This window comes from Coffea arabica, chromosome 10e (assembly GCF_036785885.1).
Source record: "Coffea arabica cultivar ET-39 chromosome 10e, Coffea Arabica ET-39 HiFi, whole genome shotgun sequence".
Lineage (NCBI taxonomy): Eukaryota > Viridiplantae > Streptophyta > Magnoliopsida > Gentianales > Rubiaceae > Coffea > Coffea arabica.
In genome coordinates this window covers 8,799,866-8,816,557 of record NC_092328.1, presented here as the reverse complement: position 1 = coordinate 8,816,557, position 16,692 = coordinate 8,799,866, and the positions used below count along the sequence as shown (strand labels likewise).

The following is a 16,692-nucleotide window of genomic DNA, read 5'->3' as shown; positions in this document are numbered from 1 at the left end:
AAGTCATCTCCCGTCTGTACTCTGTAGCCCTAATTTTTCTTTCCTCTTTTACTAACCTTTTCCCGCATAGCAGCCATGAGCCGTCACCCTCCATTCTCAGTCACACGCCGCACGCTGCACGGACCCTCCATTCTCACCGCCAGGCGCCATCCCTAACCTCCCCTGTTTCCTTTTTTGTCAACTCTTTTCCAGTTCCACACCCGCAGCCGCACCCTCCATTCTCACCACTATCACCGACTCACCATACGGAGCAGCCGCACCCTCCTTCTCGTGACTCCATGAGCAGCACCATACGGAGCCACCTCGGTAGAGCCAGGGGCTATGCTCGGAGCACTGGGATGCATCACCCCAGAAGTCCTTGAGAAATATCTTAAAGTGGACTTTAAGGAGCCAGTGTGGTTCAAAGCCGGAGCACAGATCTTCTCAGAAGGTGGGCTTGACTACTTGGGAAACCCCCAACCTTGTCCATGCTCAGAGCATTTTGGCAGTGCTTGGCTTCCAAGTTGTTCTCATGGGTCTTGTTGAAGGATATAGAATCAATGGTCTTGAAGGCGTCGAAGAGGGCAATGATCTCTACGGTGGCCAGTACTTTGATCCTCTTGGTCTAGCCGATGACCCTGTTACCTTTGCTGAGCATAAGGTGAAGGAAATCAAGAATGGAAGGCTTGCAATGTTCTCCATGTTCGGCTTCTTTGTCCAAGCTATTGTCACTGGCAAAGGCTCTATTGAAAATCTCTTGGACCATCTTGACAACCCAGTTGCTAACAATGCCTGGTCTATGCCACCAAGTTTGTCCCCGGATCGTAAAGTTTTCTTGCTTTGTCTGGACTAAAATTTGTGAATGGAAACTTTTTTATTAATTTATATTTATTTTGCCCAAGTATATAAAGCGATTGAGTTCATGTACCGTCACGGATCCGCGATAAATAATCTGTTTTGGACATTTTGGTCACTGATGTGTTGTGGAAATGTTGAATTGAAGATGATAAATCAGGGAAAGTTTATCTTCTTTTGTTAGGCTAAATACGAGTGTGGCGGGACCTGATGTGGTGTCTCCCGTAAACGAGCTTGAGCTCGAGCTTCGAGCTCGATGAGCTCGGCTCGATCTCAAACTCGAGTTCGAGCCCGAGCTCGAATTTTCTACCAGTACATCGAGTCGATCTCGAGCGCCTTGTGAAGCTCGAATTACTAATCGAGCGAGCTCGAGCTAGCTCGATTAGAGGTTCGAGTCGAGCTCGATTGTCCTATGCTCGAGCTCGACTCGGCTCATTTAACAGCTCTATTTAGGAGGGTAAAATATGGCTAGTGTCAAAGTTGAAGGTGGCAAAGTGCAATCAAACTGAAAGAACGTGGACTCTGTCACTAATGTAAAGAAAGTTATACTTTTTTTTAACACTCTAGATGGGTAAAATTTTCTTCCAATTTCAATCTCAAATTGGTTCCCTGTTCGATCGAATATCATCAGATCTTCTAATTTACGTGACAGTGATCTACCTGTGCTGATGGACTTATGCTGTACATTTACAGCTAGCCCAGTATTTTACTTTCACATGACTTACCCGTACGCCACCAATTTTATTTTTTAATCTTAATTTTGACCTTGTTTACCACACAACTACATACTCATTATCTCCCGAATTAAATAAGTTTGGTCAAGGGAGTGTTAAATAAGTTCAACCTTGTTTACCATGCAACTTACAAACATAATGTTGTTATTAAGCTTTATAGTGAGGGTGTTGAAAAAAATTGAAAACCACCCAAATCAAGTGCATTCATTTAATTTACTATATATGTGGGGTTTATCTTTCCAAGAACAAGATTGAAATGACTGTTTTCACCTATACCTTTGAATTTAATCAAAATAATTTTCTTGAGAAATCTTTATCATGATGGATCTCTTCTTTAAAGTTATGCCATGGAAGTTGACGAGAATGTTTGTAAATTAATGGAGCCCTAAAATTCCAGCCTGAAAAATCTATATATTTTGAACGGTAAAGACAACTTGATCTTTCCTATAATTTTTGGAGGGCTCCATCTGTAGGATTAATCTTCCCTATATATATATATATATATATATATATATATATATATATATATATTTATATATATATAGTCAGTGTATAAGTTTTGGATCTTTTCTCAAAAATCTATATATTTTGAAGGGTAAACACAATCTGATCTTTCTTGTAGTTTTTGGAGGGCTTCATATATTTGATTAATCTTTCCTCTATATATATCGTTAGTGTATAAGTTTTGGATCTTTCCTATTTTATTTTTAACACAAACGTTAAATCTTGTTCTACCAAATATCGTCAGTGTATACATTGATCGTATAGAAATGATTAAACTTTTTTTTATTACTTTTTTTGTTGTCTTTTTATGTAAAATTGAACATTAAATACACTATTAATGAAGTCAAAAGTGTGGACATTTTTCAATTACGGTTAGTGAATGTCAAATGTAGGGGTCTTTACTAGTGAGATATACAACTTCACATGGTTTGATAACTGCTAATTATTATACAACTTTCTCAGGAAACAGTAATTCACCAACAACAAATGGTGACGCACTGTGAACATAAACTAATTTTGATAATTGATAATTATTGTACAATATTTCTTTTTTTTAATTGGCAAACCCGGTACAAAGGGGTGGGATGCCAATCCAAAATTTTATTAAAGGTAAATCTTTTATTCACTGACAATGTATATATTAGTGGGTTTAGATGCATGTTATATATACAAAATTTGATGTTCAAATTCAAATTCGGATGATGTGGCATTTATCTAACTCCATCAATATATACACTGACAGTGTAGGAAATATTAATTCTTTATTAATATGAGATAAATTTATAAGAGGATGATATAAACCTTACCTCCAAAAGTACATGATTAATGTTCAAAAGTAAAACTTGGAAAATAATTGAAAATTGTACACATATTTAAGTCCCGAATCGCCTAATAGAAGGAAAAGCTAGACGACCAAGCCTAAATTCACCCCGAGCCAAAGTGGGAAGATCAACCTCATGTTCATAGATTTTAACGGTAGAATTCCTATGAGCATAGCCTTCATTGGATAGAATATCTGCAACTTTATTAGTTACCCTGTAACAAAGGAAAAACCGATCAGAACCAAGGCCTAACTGCTTAATTTGCTCTAATATGAAGTTGCTCGAAGAACCTGAACCGAGACTTGCGAATCAGACTCCACTTGTAAACTTGTAAAACCACGCTCAAAACATAGCCTCACACTCCAATCAACATTGCTTTAGCTTCAGCTTGTATACTTGAAACATACCCAAAAAAGGCCGAAAAAGCAAGTACGAATTTTCCCCCAAGATCACAAAGGATACCACCACCCCCACTCATTCCCCGATTCCCCTTAAAACAACCATCAATGCTAAGTTTGAAAATGCCACAAGGAGAATGCCACAGAACCATATTGTACAACATTTCAAACGAACGGTAATCCACAACAATAGATGGTGACACACCGCACACATACACCAATTTTGTCCCCTTTCGCCAGTTCTTTCACTTCTCTACTATGTTAATAAATTGTGGCAGGTGCAGCATCCTCAATACTAGGGTTACAAACGAATCGAGCTGCTCGCAAGTTGATCACTAGCGGCTTGAATCCGAGTTCAACTTGAGCTCTATCAAGATTGAGTTCGAGCTGACTAAGTCGAATTTGACTTTAAAAATACTAAACTCATTAGCTCGCGAGGTGGCTCGAGCTCGATTATATATGTGTGTGTGTGTGTGTGTGTGTATATTAATAGTAAAATTACATATATATTCCTAATATTTTATTATTTGTTAAGAAAAAATATTATTTTATTTATTTTTTAAAAATAAAATAATAATATTTATTTTTTTTTAACTCGAGCTTGAGATCGAACTTGATATTTTGAGGGGGTGCTTGGTTGATGCTTTGGAATTAGTATTTGAGATGGAATCATATACAAAAAATTAGTATGGGTTTGAACCCCTGGTATCATTTTACAGACTGGTGCTTGGTATAAATATAGTTGGAATGATATCAAAATTAATTTTTTATTTTTTAATTATTGTTCTCTTTCCTGGATTGATAATCACGCCCACCATCAGACCACCACCGAATCACTACCAATCCAAATCTTTTTTTGTTTTTTGTTTAACAATTACCAACAAAAACTCATGACTAATCAATAAAAGATCTGGATGTTTGTCATTTTTTCCTTTTCTCAATAAGTTGCAACTGCAACTTTCAAATATTCACAAAAAATTTTGCAAAAGAAAACGGCAAATTGCATCCTCTGCTGAAACCTATGAGAAACACCATACAATGCAATCCAGTTAGAGCCCTTCACAAAGAGAAGAGAAGAGATCGATTGTGATGAGGAGGACGATTTGATGGCGAGGGAGGAGAGGAAAGGGTCAACTGGGGTGAGGGGGGAGTGACCGGCAGTGGGAGAAGAAGAGTGATTTGTCAGATGCCATGGAAAAAGAAGAAAATTGGAAACAAAGGAGGAGGGGGTGTTGTTAGATGCCGATAAAGAGGGAAAAGTGGTCAGAGATAAGGAAAGAGGGAGGAGTTGTCAGATGCCATGGGGGAGAGAGGAATGTTGAAGACAGGAGGAAGGGGAGGCTCGATGGTGGGAGCTTGGGAGAGGGTGAAAGGAAGTATTTTAACAAAATATTTTATCTTTTATTTATTCACTGTTGGAAATGAGTTGAGAATTTTGAGTGATTCCTCCCAATTTAGTCAGGAATCATGAATTGGACATGATTCCAATTTTTCAATTGCCATTACAGTGTACCAAGCACTAAATATTGGAATTATTGTCATTCCACATGCCAAACCCCTCAAACCAAGCGGCCCTTGAGTTCGAAGTTCATAAATTATGTTGAAACTCGGCCCCTTGCTTTCTGATCCACTCCTCTAGATTCTCAAATGAGATCTCAGATGTGTGAGTTCAGAACTGGATCCGAGCTCGGATCCATTTCCCTGTATGGATGAATTTGGATAGCCGTTGGCATAATGGCTGAAAAGTGTTGACACTTTGGAATTTACGAGTGGTTGGTACTGATGTTTCATTAGTCAATAGCTTGTTGATTTGCAAGAGCAATAAGAGTGGAGATTGAAAGTTGTTAAGTTTGGACTTTGGACTTTGAAATTTTTTATTTTGTCGATTTCTGTGGGAATTCTTGAATGTTTGAATGGAAATGGCAGATTAATTGGTAAAGACTTAAAGAGCAGAATAATAGATTGTATTGATTCTAATAACTAGCTCCCTATAATTTTATATTAAACGAGCACAAAATTTAATGGCTCAAGCTCGATCTCAAAATCAAGCTTGTTTGCATATTCGAGTGATTTTGAGCACGAGCTTGAGCCTCACAATTTTCTTACGAATCGAATTCAAACATACAAAACTAATATTCGTTGATCTCGAACTCGATCTCAAGCTGTAAGAACTTTGTCGAACTCAAACTCGAACTCAAACCCGACCAGACCAATATTAGAGCTCAATTCGATTAGTTGACAACCCTAGTCTATGGGAGGCAAAGTGCAACTGGTGTGTATGTTCAAGACTAGGGGGAGTGCCCGCGCATCGCGCGGGTGTTTGGTGCCTGTGGGAAAGGAGATTTTTTTTGTTGAACAAACAATAGTACATTGTGAGAAGAAATAAAACTTAGTATGAAAAAATAAACGATATAATCAATCAATTCACACAGCGTTACAATAAAACTGTGTCAAATTGAAGGTCGTTGATAATGCAAAAAGGTAGAGCAACACAAAAAACTAACCTTATTCCAGAATCCCCACCGAGAGCTCTTTATTGCTGTTGCTCCAAACCTATAAGATTATAATCAACCCAAACCAATTGGGGTTAGGCAACGCGAAAAACACTATTTTGCAGCTGGGCAATGCTATAAGAGTCGCTAATTGTAAGTACTAAGAACACACCAACAAAATTAAGGGAGGAACTGAAAAATTGGGGGGGGGTGAAATCTAACCTCACGTTGAACCACCAGGAGTAGCTGGGACTGAAGAGCATTCTGAGCTGATTAGTATGAAACCAGATAAAATTATCCCAATCCTAGAATGCTAACAGAGAGAAACTGATAATAAACCGTTTAGGTATTAAGATACAAACGGTTTGGCAATTGAATTGGGCGTAATTAATGACGAAATAATAAGTAATTTCAAAGTTGAGCTCAGAATAAAGAAAAAATGATGAGGCAAATCGTTGTAGATAAAGGCAAAAAAGGAAAACTTAACTCCTCAAGCTGAAAGGGAATAAAATGACCAACGTTTATGGTTCATAAACGCAGATTATAAATGATATAGAAATGGCTTCTTATCATTGATAGAAAAATCGTTGGTTCATTTCCTAAATCCGATTGCCATTCAAATGTTTCAAACAAAGCAACATCTCAAACGGTTATCTGCGGCTGAAAATGAAAATTATTGATAGTTAAGGGATATTCTGGTAATTACACCAACATACAAGCATATATGGGTTGTACAAAATGCAAAAAAAGTTGCACACTAAGTACATATTCCCATCAATACCCAGATGGCTCATCAATGACAACTTTAAATGTATTAAAATGTGGTTATTTCAGTAAACATACTCAAATACATGTTTCTTTAACTTGTACCTAAAGCTTTTAAACTAATATACAACATTTCACATTCCTAGAAAGCCCCCACCTATGCGGTTGAAATTCAACCTATTCTTTGACCAAAACTCAATCTTATATAGTATAAGGAATTCAAAGTGTAACTAACCCTAAATCTTTTATTAGGATGCATAAACAAATTTATTAGGTAAGTTTTTCTTTATTAGGTGAGTTGAGTCTTATTTTGTGAACTTAGATGAAGTATTTGTTCAATGTAAAATAGATGCAAATCCTGTGAAGTATAATTTATGACTTTTTGGATAGTGGTTAACTTAATGAAGAGGCTTTAATGATTTAGAGTCATTAATATTTTTGGGCTTGTTCCTTTTTCTTTTTCTCTTTCTCTTGTTAACTACACTTTGACGGTTGTACGATGCTAATTTAAAAAGATAATTGGAGTACCAAACTAGAAAACACTTTAGAATATTGTACACAAAATGATCAAGTGCACATATCAAAGATTGTACATCAAAAAATGGGGGAAAGCCACACATATAGTCCCACGCAGTTCTACTTTATACATTTTGAGTCTCTCACACTGGAAGTGAAGCACTTTAGCGTTTCATGTTTCAAAAATGTTAAATTTGAGTCCCAAAATTCATATCGATCTATTTTTTGCCCTACAATTACATGGACATAACATATGATAACATATGATTAACATTTTGGGGTGGAAAAGAAAGCATGATACAGGGGAAAGAGTTACAATTGTTTTCAGTTTAGGAATAAGCAAAGAGATGATTTGTTCTTTTTTTTTCCTCTTGAAACATTTAAAGGATTCGTGCCCCTACACTTTTTCTGTAGAATATGGATCACAAAAGGAGTTGGGGCCAAAATAGAATAATACTAAAATATGAGGGACCAAAATGCTTCGTTTAAACTTAAGGGGCTAAAAAAGTACAAAGTCAAACTATTTGTGTCTTTTTTCCTCAAAATGAATCTATTAACAAATGTATTGTCCACGTAGTAAATGTAGAATGCTTCAATTTCTCACTCCTGAACTTAATTGTAAGAAACATATTTTTAAATAAGCATTCACAGGGACTCATTGCTACAACAATTTGTTACTGCTTTTCTTTATAAGGAGTGTTGACATAGAAAACAATGCGAGGAAGGCTGCACACAAAGAAAGAGTGTTTCACAGTAATGCCAAGCACAATTCAAATATAATGAATTTCACAATATCATAGGGCGTCATAAGAATACAAGCCAAGAAATGAAAATTAGCCATAGCTGGTCAATCAATGCTGCCCTCTCCCCCCCCCCCCCCCCCCACCACCACCACAAAAAAAAAAAAACTTTAGAGTAATAGCACTTAATTGAAATTAAATTATTTGCTCCCTCAACGTTTATAATCAGTGTTCTCGATATCCCCTCTAGTTTTCTGTACAAAGTATTCTCTACTCGCAATCCTTCTACCAGTAAAACTAGTTTCCTTTTACTAGTACAACTCTTATTTAATATGCAATTAAGGTAATAACTATCGAATACGATTACTGTGACTCTAGGCCACGATTAGTATCATTTTTAAATAACAATAAAGCATAAACGTATCACTATAAAAAATAACTTTGAGTAGTGTAATTTATACTTCTGAAAAATAACTTTCAGTAGTATAATTTATAAATTGTAATTAAAGTATCTCAGGGTCCATCATCATTCATTTTCTTTTTATTCTTTTTAGAACGAGTGTGTTCCTATCCAGTATTTTTTGACTCAATTTTGTTCTAGGATCAGAAGGAAAAGGAAAAAAAAAAAAAAAAAAGAAGGACAGACAAAAGAAAATTTTTTTGAAAAACAAAAGAAAATTCAAACACCAATTTTGTTTAAGATTTATTTAATGGATGCGCGTTAGGCTAAGAAACCATTTCATTTATACTAGAATTTTAAAAAATATATATTTAACCAAATACTAACCTGTACCTAACAATTTATGTTTGTTATCTTCCCAACAACATTAAACTTGTTTAAACTCTCCTAACTCTATTGATCCTTGTTCGCCCTCTTAAATTAATATCCTGGGTCCGTCACTGTGGTCAATGTAGATTAAAAGGAATATAGATAGGTATAGACTTGAAAAAGTTGTGTTAAAGATTTTTGAGATTAAAACTATAATGTCCAAGCAATCTAAGAGGGAGATGAATTAGATTGTTCACAAATTAAGCAAGTAATTGTAAATATTCATTCAATAAAAATGTTTCAAATAAAACTCACAAAAATATAACAAATGATTCAATTAATTCAACGAAACTCAATAAAGACTGAACAATTAAGTAGTATAAAAAAAAGGTAACAGATAGAAATGCAAACCAACAAACTTTCAAGTTTGCCAATATTGAAGTTGAATTAAATAGTTTCTTTAATTGACGGTGATACTAATCAACATGTATAAGTGAAAGTTCACTCCTTCCTCACCCCAAAAGCTTTTAGTTGAATCAGGGAGTTTTACAACTTCACTAGTTAACTTTCAACTAGTTACAATTGAAAATTCATCTCACCAATTTGGAACTACTTTACACGTGAGGGTCACTTTTACAAAGGTTTTACTTCTATTCTTTGAGAAACCTCACAAATCCAACTTTCCCCACACCTATACAATAATCAAAATATATTTCTATCAAAATATCACTTTTAAAAACTTGTATTTTGTGTAGGCAAATGTCTTTCACATTTTCGGAATGGTTGTAGTTATAAACGGTGAAATTTTGTCCTAAAAGTCTCTCCAACGGTCAAAAAACTAGCCATTAAAAAATTAGTCATTGGAGGTATCGAACATCTAATTCTGCGTGTCGAGCATCGGATAGTCCAACTATGTGTCCGATGGTTACCGAAAAACTTGTTCCTTCTTGTTGTGCTTTTTTTCCTTTTTCAATTGTTTGAGCAACTATATTAATGCAAAACTCACTTGAAATATTAATCCAAATCATCATTTTGTTTCGTTAATCATCAAATACAAGGACTGATCAACTCCCCTTTTTGATGATGACAAAGAAATTGATGATTTTTTTTTTTATGAAATAAATTCAAATAAACTCACCCTTAACACAAGCCAATATTCAAAGAAATATCATTCAATCTAGTCCTACTTTTGGCATTATAAAAATTAAGCATGTAAATGTGAAGGGAAGTTGCTTATGGATAATTGCAAGTAAAACTCCCCTTAAAATCAAGTCGCATCAATTTTCATCATCATTCTCATCAAATATCTTCCTCTTAAAATAACTATGTAAATTAAGTAAGTACAAAGGAATGAGTCACATTCAAAGAGTTACTTCCCTTTAAAGGCATATTAACAAGTAGGGAATCATGTAAAGAATTATTTTCAAAGTAATTTTTATTCATCCTTACTATTGTACCTCCTATTTTGAAAAAACTTATAAATGGGCATCAAGGGGTACATAAAAACATCATAAAAAATAAGAATTGATCAACATTCAATCACATGTAATACAACTACCTCAATTATTATGAGACTAAAAACATTCAATCTTTCTAAACATGAATGAAGATATGAAGTTCATCAGATGGATATCTAAGTCATTTTCTATCGTGATGTCAATAAGCATAGATATAGCATTTAAGTATAAAGTTGACAAATAACATCACAATCCTTTCACTTATACAAAATAATATGTTAAATTTAACTAAATTAGGATAGAGTGTTCTCACACTTAAACAAGTAGATACATTATACCTAGTGGTTAAATTGTATCAAACTTACATAACTAACATAGTCCATATACAAGGCTCATGATAAGATTGCACAAAGGATATTTTACCACGTAAAAACTCTTGTCAAAGTTTCCCTTTTTTTTTTTTTTTTTGTAAATTATGAACACATTTGACAGAAATTTGGGGGTTATTAGAATCAAACATTTATATATTCAAATTCATCATTTTGAAAGATATTTTCACACATAGGACATATTTGAATAGTATTTCAAAATAATTAGGGATTCCAAATCCATGCGTACAATACTCACAAGATGCAAATTAGAATACACATCAATTAAGCATTCAAATATCATTGGTGCAAAATTGAATTTGGTAAATGAGAGCACTGTTTCTTACTTTTTTTTCAAACCTCCAAACTATTTAGATGACTACTTTCTAAATGTGACTTGAAAATAGATTATCTTAACTTGAAAAAAATATGAATCCTTGAAAATCACTCTCAAACTACACTATTCTTAAATCATAAACTTTATACAAGTGTGCATTAGTAGTGTAAGAAAATATATATTTATCATCTTGTATATGTAATAATATGTGCCACGAAAAAAAATAAATTTAAGATTATCATCAATTTGTTAACTCAATTAAAATATTAAGACAATAAAAAAATGATTGATCAAGTTTGTTTGAACAACCTAAACTTTTTTTTTAACTCACATACATCATCCATATTGACTTGACATACTTTGACATCTTCACCACATGACATAATTGAGCCGATAAGCCTTTAATCAATTTCAAGAATGTGCATCAAATCATTTTTATGTTCATTCTCCCATTTTATCCAAATGCCTCATATAAGTTCATGCACAATCATATACAATTCAAGAAATACAAGCATTTTTAAACTAACAAATAAGCTAACAAGTGTGCATTTATGTCCATGAATAGAAACCATATTGGTAGTTCTTGAATTTCTCATCCTTAAAATTTTCTATGAATATTACATATTGAAGTATCACAAAATATTTTTATTCCTTTAATATGGTTCAACACATGGTAATATCCGGTTATTCAAACAAATATGTGTGTTTCCTTTATTATCATTTTGACCTTTAAATTTTAGAGACATATTCCTAATATCATTTTTCTTATAAACATCATAGTTTTTATTTGTGAATTATAGATTTATCCTTTTTAACCCACATCATTTTAGCTCCTTTAAGTTCATCTTCCTTCAAGAATTTCCAAATCATATCCATAATTTGTATGTTTTGACCCAACATTCTTTTATTTTTTATTTAATTTTTTCTTAGTTTTTTCTCTTATTTTTTTTCTTTTTTGTGATTAAAACTTTATAAGGACCATCTGTATAACATACATAACTCAAAATCAATAAATTTAATAAAGGTTTCTATCCTATTTTTTCACACATCATAATCTTTGCCATCAAAAATTGGTGGTTCGTCAATAGATGTTCCTAACAAAATATTGGTAGCCATAATGATCTTTTCTCTAAAATAGTTAAGTTTGATCAATAAAAACCAAGTTCTAATACTAATTGTAAGGTTCAAACAATCCAAGAGAGGGTGAATTAGGTTGTTCGCAAATCAAACAAGTAATTTCAAATGTGCACTCAATAAAAATATTTCAAATAAAACTTATAAAGATATAACAAATTATTCAATTAATTCAATGAAACTCAATAAAGATTGCATAATTAAGTAATAAAAAAGGGTAAAAGATAGACATGCAAACCAACAAACTTTTAAGTTTCGCCAAACTTGAAGTTGAATCAACTAAGTAACTTTTTCAACTGATCGTGATACTATCTAACTTGTACAAATGAAAACTCGCTCCTTCCTCACCCTAAAAGCCTTTAGTTGAATTAAGGAGTTTTACAAATTTTCTAGTTAACCCTCAGCTAGCTATAATTAAAAGTTCACCCAACCAATTGGGAATTACTTTACAAGTGAGGGTTATCTTTACAAAGGTTTTACTTCTTCTCTTTGAAAAATTTTACAAACACTTTTTCACACCTATCCAATAATCAAAAAATATTTTTAACCAAATATCACATGCACTTGAAAACTTGTATTTTGTGTAGGCAAAAGTCTTTCATATTTTCAGACTTGGGAGTATTTATAGGTGGTAAAATTTTACCCCAAAAGCCTTTCCAATGGTCAAAAAATTAGCTATTAAAAAATTAGCCTTTCGAGCTGTCAAACATTCGATCCTACGCAATCCAATTGCTCTACATCTGACATTGTATCCGAAGGTGTGTTGAGTGAGTTTTTGTTAGGAGTTTCAAACGTCCGATACAATGTTTGAAAGATGCGTCTGACGAAAACAAAGAGTTCCAAAGTTTCCTTTTAATCTGTGGAACGTCCGATAGTTTAGTTATGCATCTGATCCATCATCCGATGCTTAGCGAAAAACATTGTTCCTTCTTGTTTTACTTACTTTCCTTTGCCAATTGTTTGAACAATTATACTAATGGAAAATTCACTTGAAATATTAGTCTAAATCATTATTTTGTTTTGTTAATCATTAAAACTAAGGATTGATCAATCTAAGTCTTTCAAAAACTACATTCAAACTATGTTGAAGTATGATAATGATAAATTTTCCACAAGTCATCATCGGAAATTCCTCGTGTCCTGATCTTGACGATGGCTCTTGTTATAAGACATTCTAAATGATTCTTTCAATGTGTCGCTCTGTTTTCATTGTCGAAAATGTCCCAAGTACATTGACTTCCAAATGATCGAAATGATAATTGGCAAAGTTCTTGGCGTCGTACGTGTATTCTTTGTTAATTTATTTACTTGAAGCATCTCAATCTTCTCCAATTCACACGGTGCCTGTAATTGAAATGGAATCTCTGATTTCAAAAGTAGACAAATGTTCAACTTCCCATTTTATGCTTTGTTCGGATCCTGCAAGTACGGTTTTACTTGTAGCTTTCTTCACCATTTGGTATGAATCATACAATAGGATGCAAATGAATTGAGCCGACGCCATGTTTGAGCCGACCAAGTTGAGCTGTTAAAATCAAACCAAGCATAAAGATACTCTACTCATTAGCTTGTTGAGTTAGTTAGAACACACACACACACACATATATATATATATATTATTTTGGTTAGTCAAATTAAGTGTATGTCCCACAGAATTTATTATTTATTAAGTTAAGATGTCAATTTTATCCATTTAAAAATATAATATTGTTTTTGAAGCTCGAGTAGATCTGAAATCGAGTTTCAACTTGATTAGGTTCAAACTTGATTTGATGTCGAGTTGAAACCCGAATTTTAATTAAAAGCTCATGAAATTTGACTTAGTAAAAGTAAGTTGAGCTCAACTTGACTAGGTCAGAGCTCGACTCAATTTAAGTCATAATTCAACTCTATTTAACTTGTTTGCAATTCTACCCACGTTAAGCGAGGTATCTATAACCCAGTTGAACGGAAGCCTCCGTATGATTGCGCACTAAGATAACTGGTTCAAAGTCATTTAGATCGCACGCCTATGTGAAGATCCTATACCATGAATTTAGACAGGCTGTGAATTGCTTGTGACATGTTGATCTTATAAATTGCTTGTGATATCTTATAAAGAACTAGATAGGTTATAGAAACCATGGAGAGAATAAATGTCTAGATCTTGATGCATGGACATACCTAGTCCTAAAAATTGATATAATAATTATGACTTTAAGAAAGGACTTCAACTTACAAAAGGAAAAAGGGAAAGAAATTACCCCTATTAACAGTAATGAAACAAGCCAAACTATTACACCTCATATATAGATTGTTATGAAATTGGGCGTCTTAATTTGCCCAAACAGAGTTCGGTAATTTCACTAGATATTTTCCAAATATCAAAGGTTTATATTTTTAATTACCTCAATGAGTTCATTATAAGCTATATACTCCATTAAATTGCATAAGTAATTTTTAGCTTCAACTTATATCTCTTTCTTTCCTCTTTTTTTTCTGCATTTTCAAGTCCTCATTTTGAGTTAAATTTGTTTCATAAGTTAGGCAAGGATAATTGGAAAAGAAAATAGTTTTTAACATCTTATATAAATTTGTTACGCAGATGGGCTGACTTTGTTATAGAAAACATGAAATAGGGGAGGTAAGTATAATATTATGGGATGGAAAGGGTAATTATTAGAAACCTTAAGGGAGGTTTTTGAATTGCTTAAGTCTATGTTTGGACCTAATAAGTCATGATAAAAAAAAGGTAAAAATTCAAGAACAATTTAAAAAACACCATCAATAAATGGAAGGCGAGCTTCATAACTTACTTCTTTCGTCAAGTGTCATACTTTTTATTTTAGAATATTTCAAAATATTTATTATGTTGAAAAAGTCAAAACATTTTTTAGTCTCTCCGTCTAACATAGTCCCTCTCTTTAATGATATGTATACATGTTATCATTCAATTCAAATTTTGAATTTGAGAGAATAAAATTAAAAAGAGAAGCACAAATATCACAATCAAAGCACTGTCTTTTAAAAGTTGGCTTACCGAAATTTGACAAAATAATTGGAACACAGGGAGCATCATATTTGCACATACCCATATAGCCCTTTGATTCAATGGAAACGTCTCATGAGACCATGCAACGTAGAGTTTTTTCTGTATGTGAGAAATAGGTTATCAGAAGACCGTTAATCAGGCTTCCAAAGTTCTGCTAAGAGAAAAGATAGAAAAAGGAGGAAATTTAGTATTCAAGTTATTGAGCTATGCTTTAGAATTCAAAAGACTAAATGAAAATAAGAAAGAAGCATTCAAGATCATGGGAAACTGTTGACTAACTACAATTTGATTTTGACCATTAAATATTATAAAAATCGAAAAGTATGGGGACCATAGTTGTTTTGGAAACCAAATTAATACATATGCTGAATATTAGAGATTAAAACTGCATTTCTCCCATGTAATTATCAATGACCTATTGTAATACAAATAAGTTAATTGATTGAATAGGTATTTTAAAATAATACTATATTACTTATATTTCAAAGAAAAGAGAAGAAAAAATGAAAAAACAAGAAAACATAACATCAGGGCCATATTGTCCAATTGAGGTTTGCAACTCAAACAAAGAAATAATTTCAAAAAGCTCTCTTGAGGTTTCCTATAATATCACTTGGCACCTCTAAAATTTTTAAAATGTCACTTACCTCTCTTGCATTGATATTTTTAAAAACATTTTAGACTCTTTCGTGGAAAAGCAAGAAAGATAAAATTCTAATTCCAAGCCTACCCTTATTTTGTCTTATTTATGAAACCAAGATCAATAATTAAAAAAAATAAAATAAGGCTAAAAAATAAAGTCAAAATTTTCCAGAAATTGCCAATATTGTTTTCATAGAAAAGAAAAAGTATAGCAATGTTTTGATATTTGGTCATGAGATTGTTTTTTTTATTTATATTTTTAATACTAACTAACTTATAAAAGCTTTTTTCCTATAGATAGGCTTTCAAATCACATATATGAAAAAGATTATTTTGATTCTGAATACAACTTGAATTACATCATGTATTAAAACATACTCGCTAAAAATATTTCTTGACTTCCTTAATTCTGTCTCACAAAAATTTTTAAAGTGTAAATTACTTACCAAAATCATTTTAAGTGGTTGACGTTATTAAATTTAACTTTACCACCTCATTTGCTACCACATCACTACATAGGAACTAATATTGGATGGCCATTTGCTTGGATTAGTTTGGTTGGGTTTAGCAAATGGGTTTTTGTTATTTTTCTGGATTTTTTGCATGGGTTTGAGTGGTTGAAACCCAATCCTTTTGATTGGGCTGAATTGGTCAAAATTAATAGGCCGGCCTGCATTTCTTTCCTTGGATTTCCAGTTCGGTCCAGGCTCTTCAGCCCACTAAAGAAATGGAAATGGCCCAATGGCCTTTTTATCAAGCAATCTGGTAATGTAAACTACATTCTAATCCCTGGATTTTTGAATTATTTTACTTCAGCCCTAAAAAATTTTAATTTATTTCAATTAGTTCACTAATTTAATTGCATTTTGATCTCTAAACTTTATTTTTCTTTTATTTTGACCCCTTTGTAATAATTATAATTTGAACCTAAAAACTTTTTAAATTTTTGCAATTAGATCCCTAACTATTTTGATTTCTTAAGTATAAGTTGTTTATCTTCTTTAATTGTTAATTATACTTCATTTAAATGATTTAATTGGTATATTTCATGTTTATTTCCACATATTTATCATTCATTTGTTAATTAAATTGGTGTCTTGACCATTTTATTGATTTTGGAGTATAAATAGGATAAATCCAACCTCATTTA

General features: G+C 32.8%; 1 pseudogene; it reads left to right on the top strand.

The window, feature by feature from the left end:
* Positions 1-321: 321 nt before the first annotated feature.
* LOC113712962 (chlorophyll a-b binding protein 3, chloroplastic-like) lies at positions 322-870 on the top strand (annotated as a pseudogene).
* The last annotated feature ends 15,822 nt before the right edge of the window (positions 871-16,692 follow it).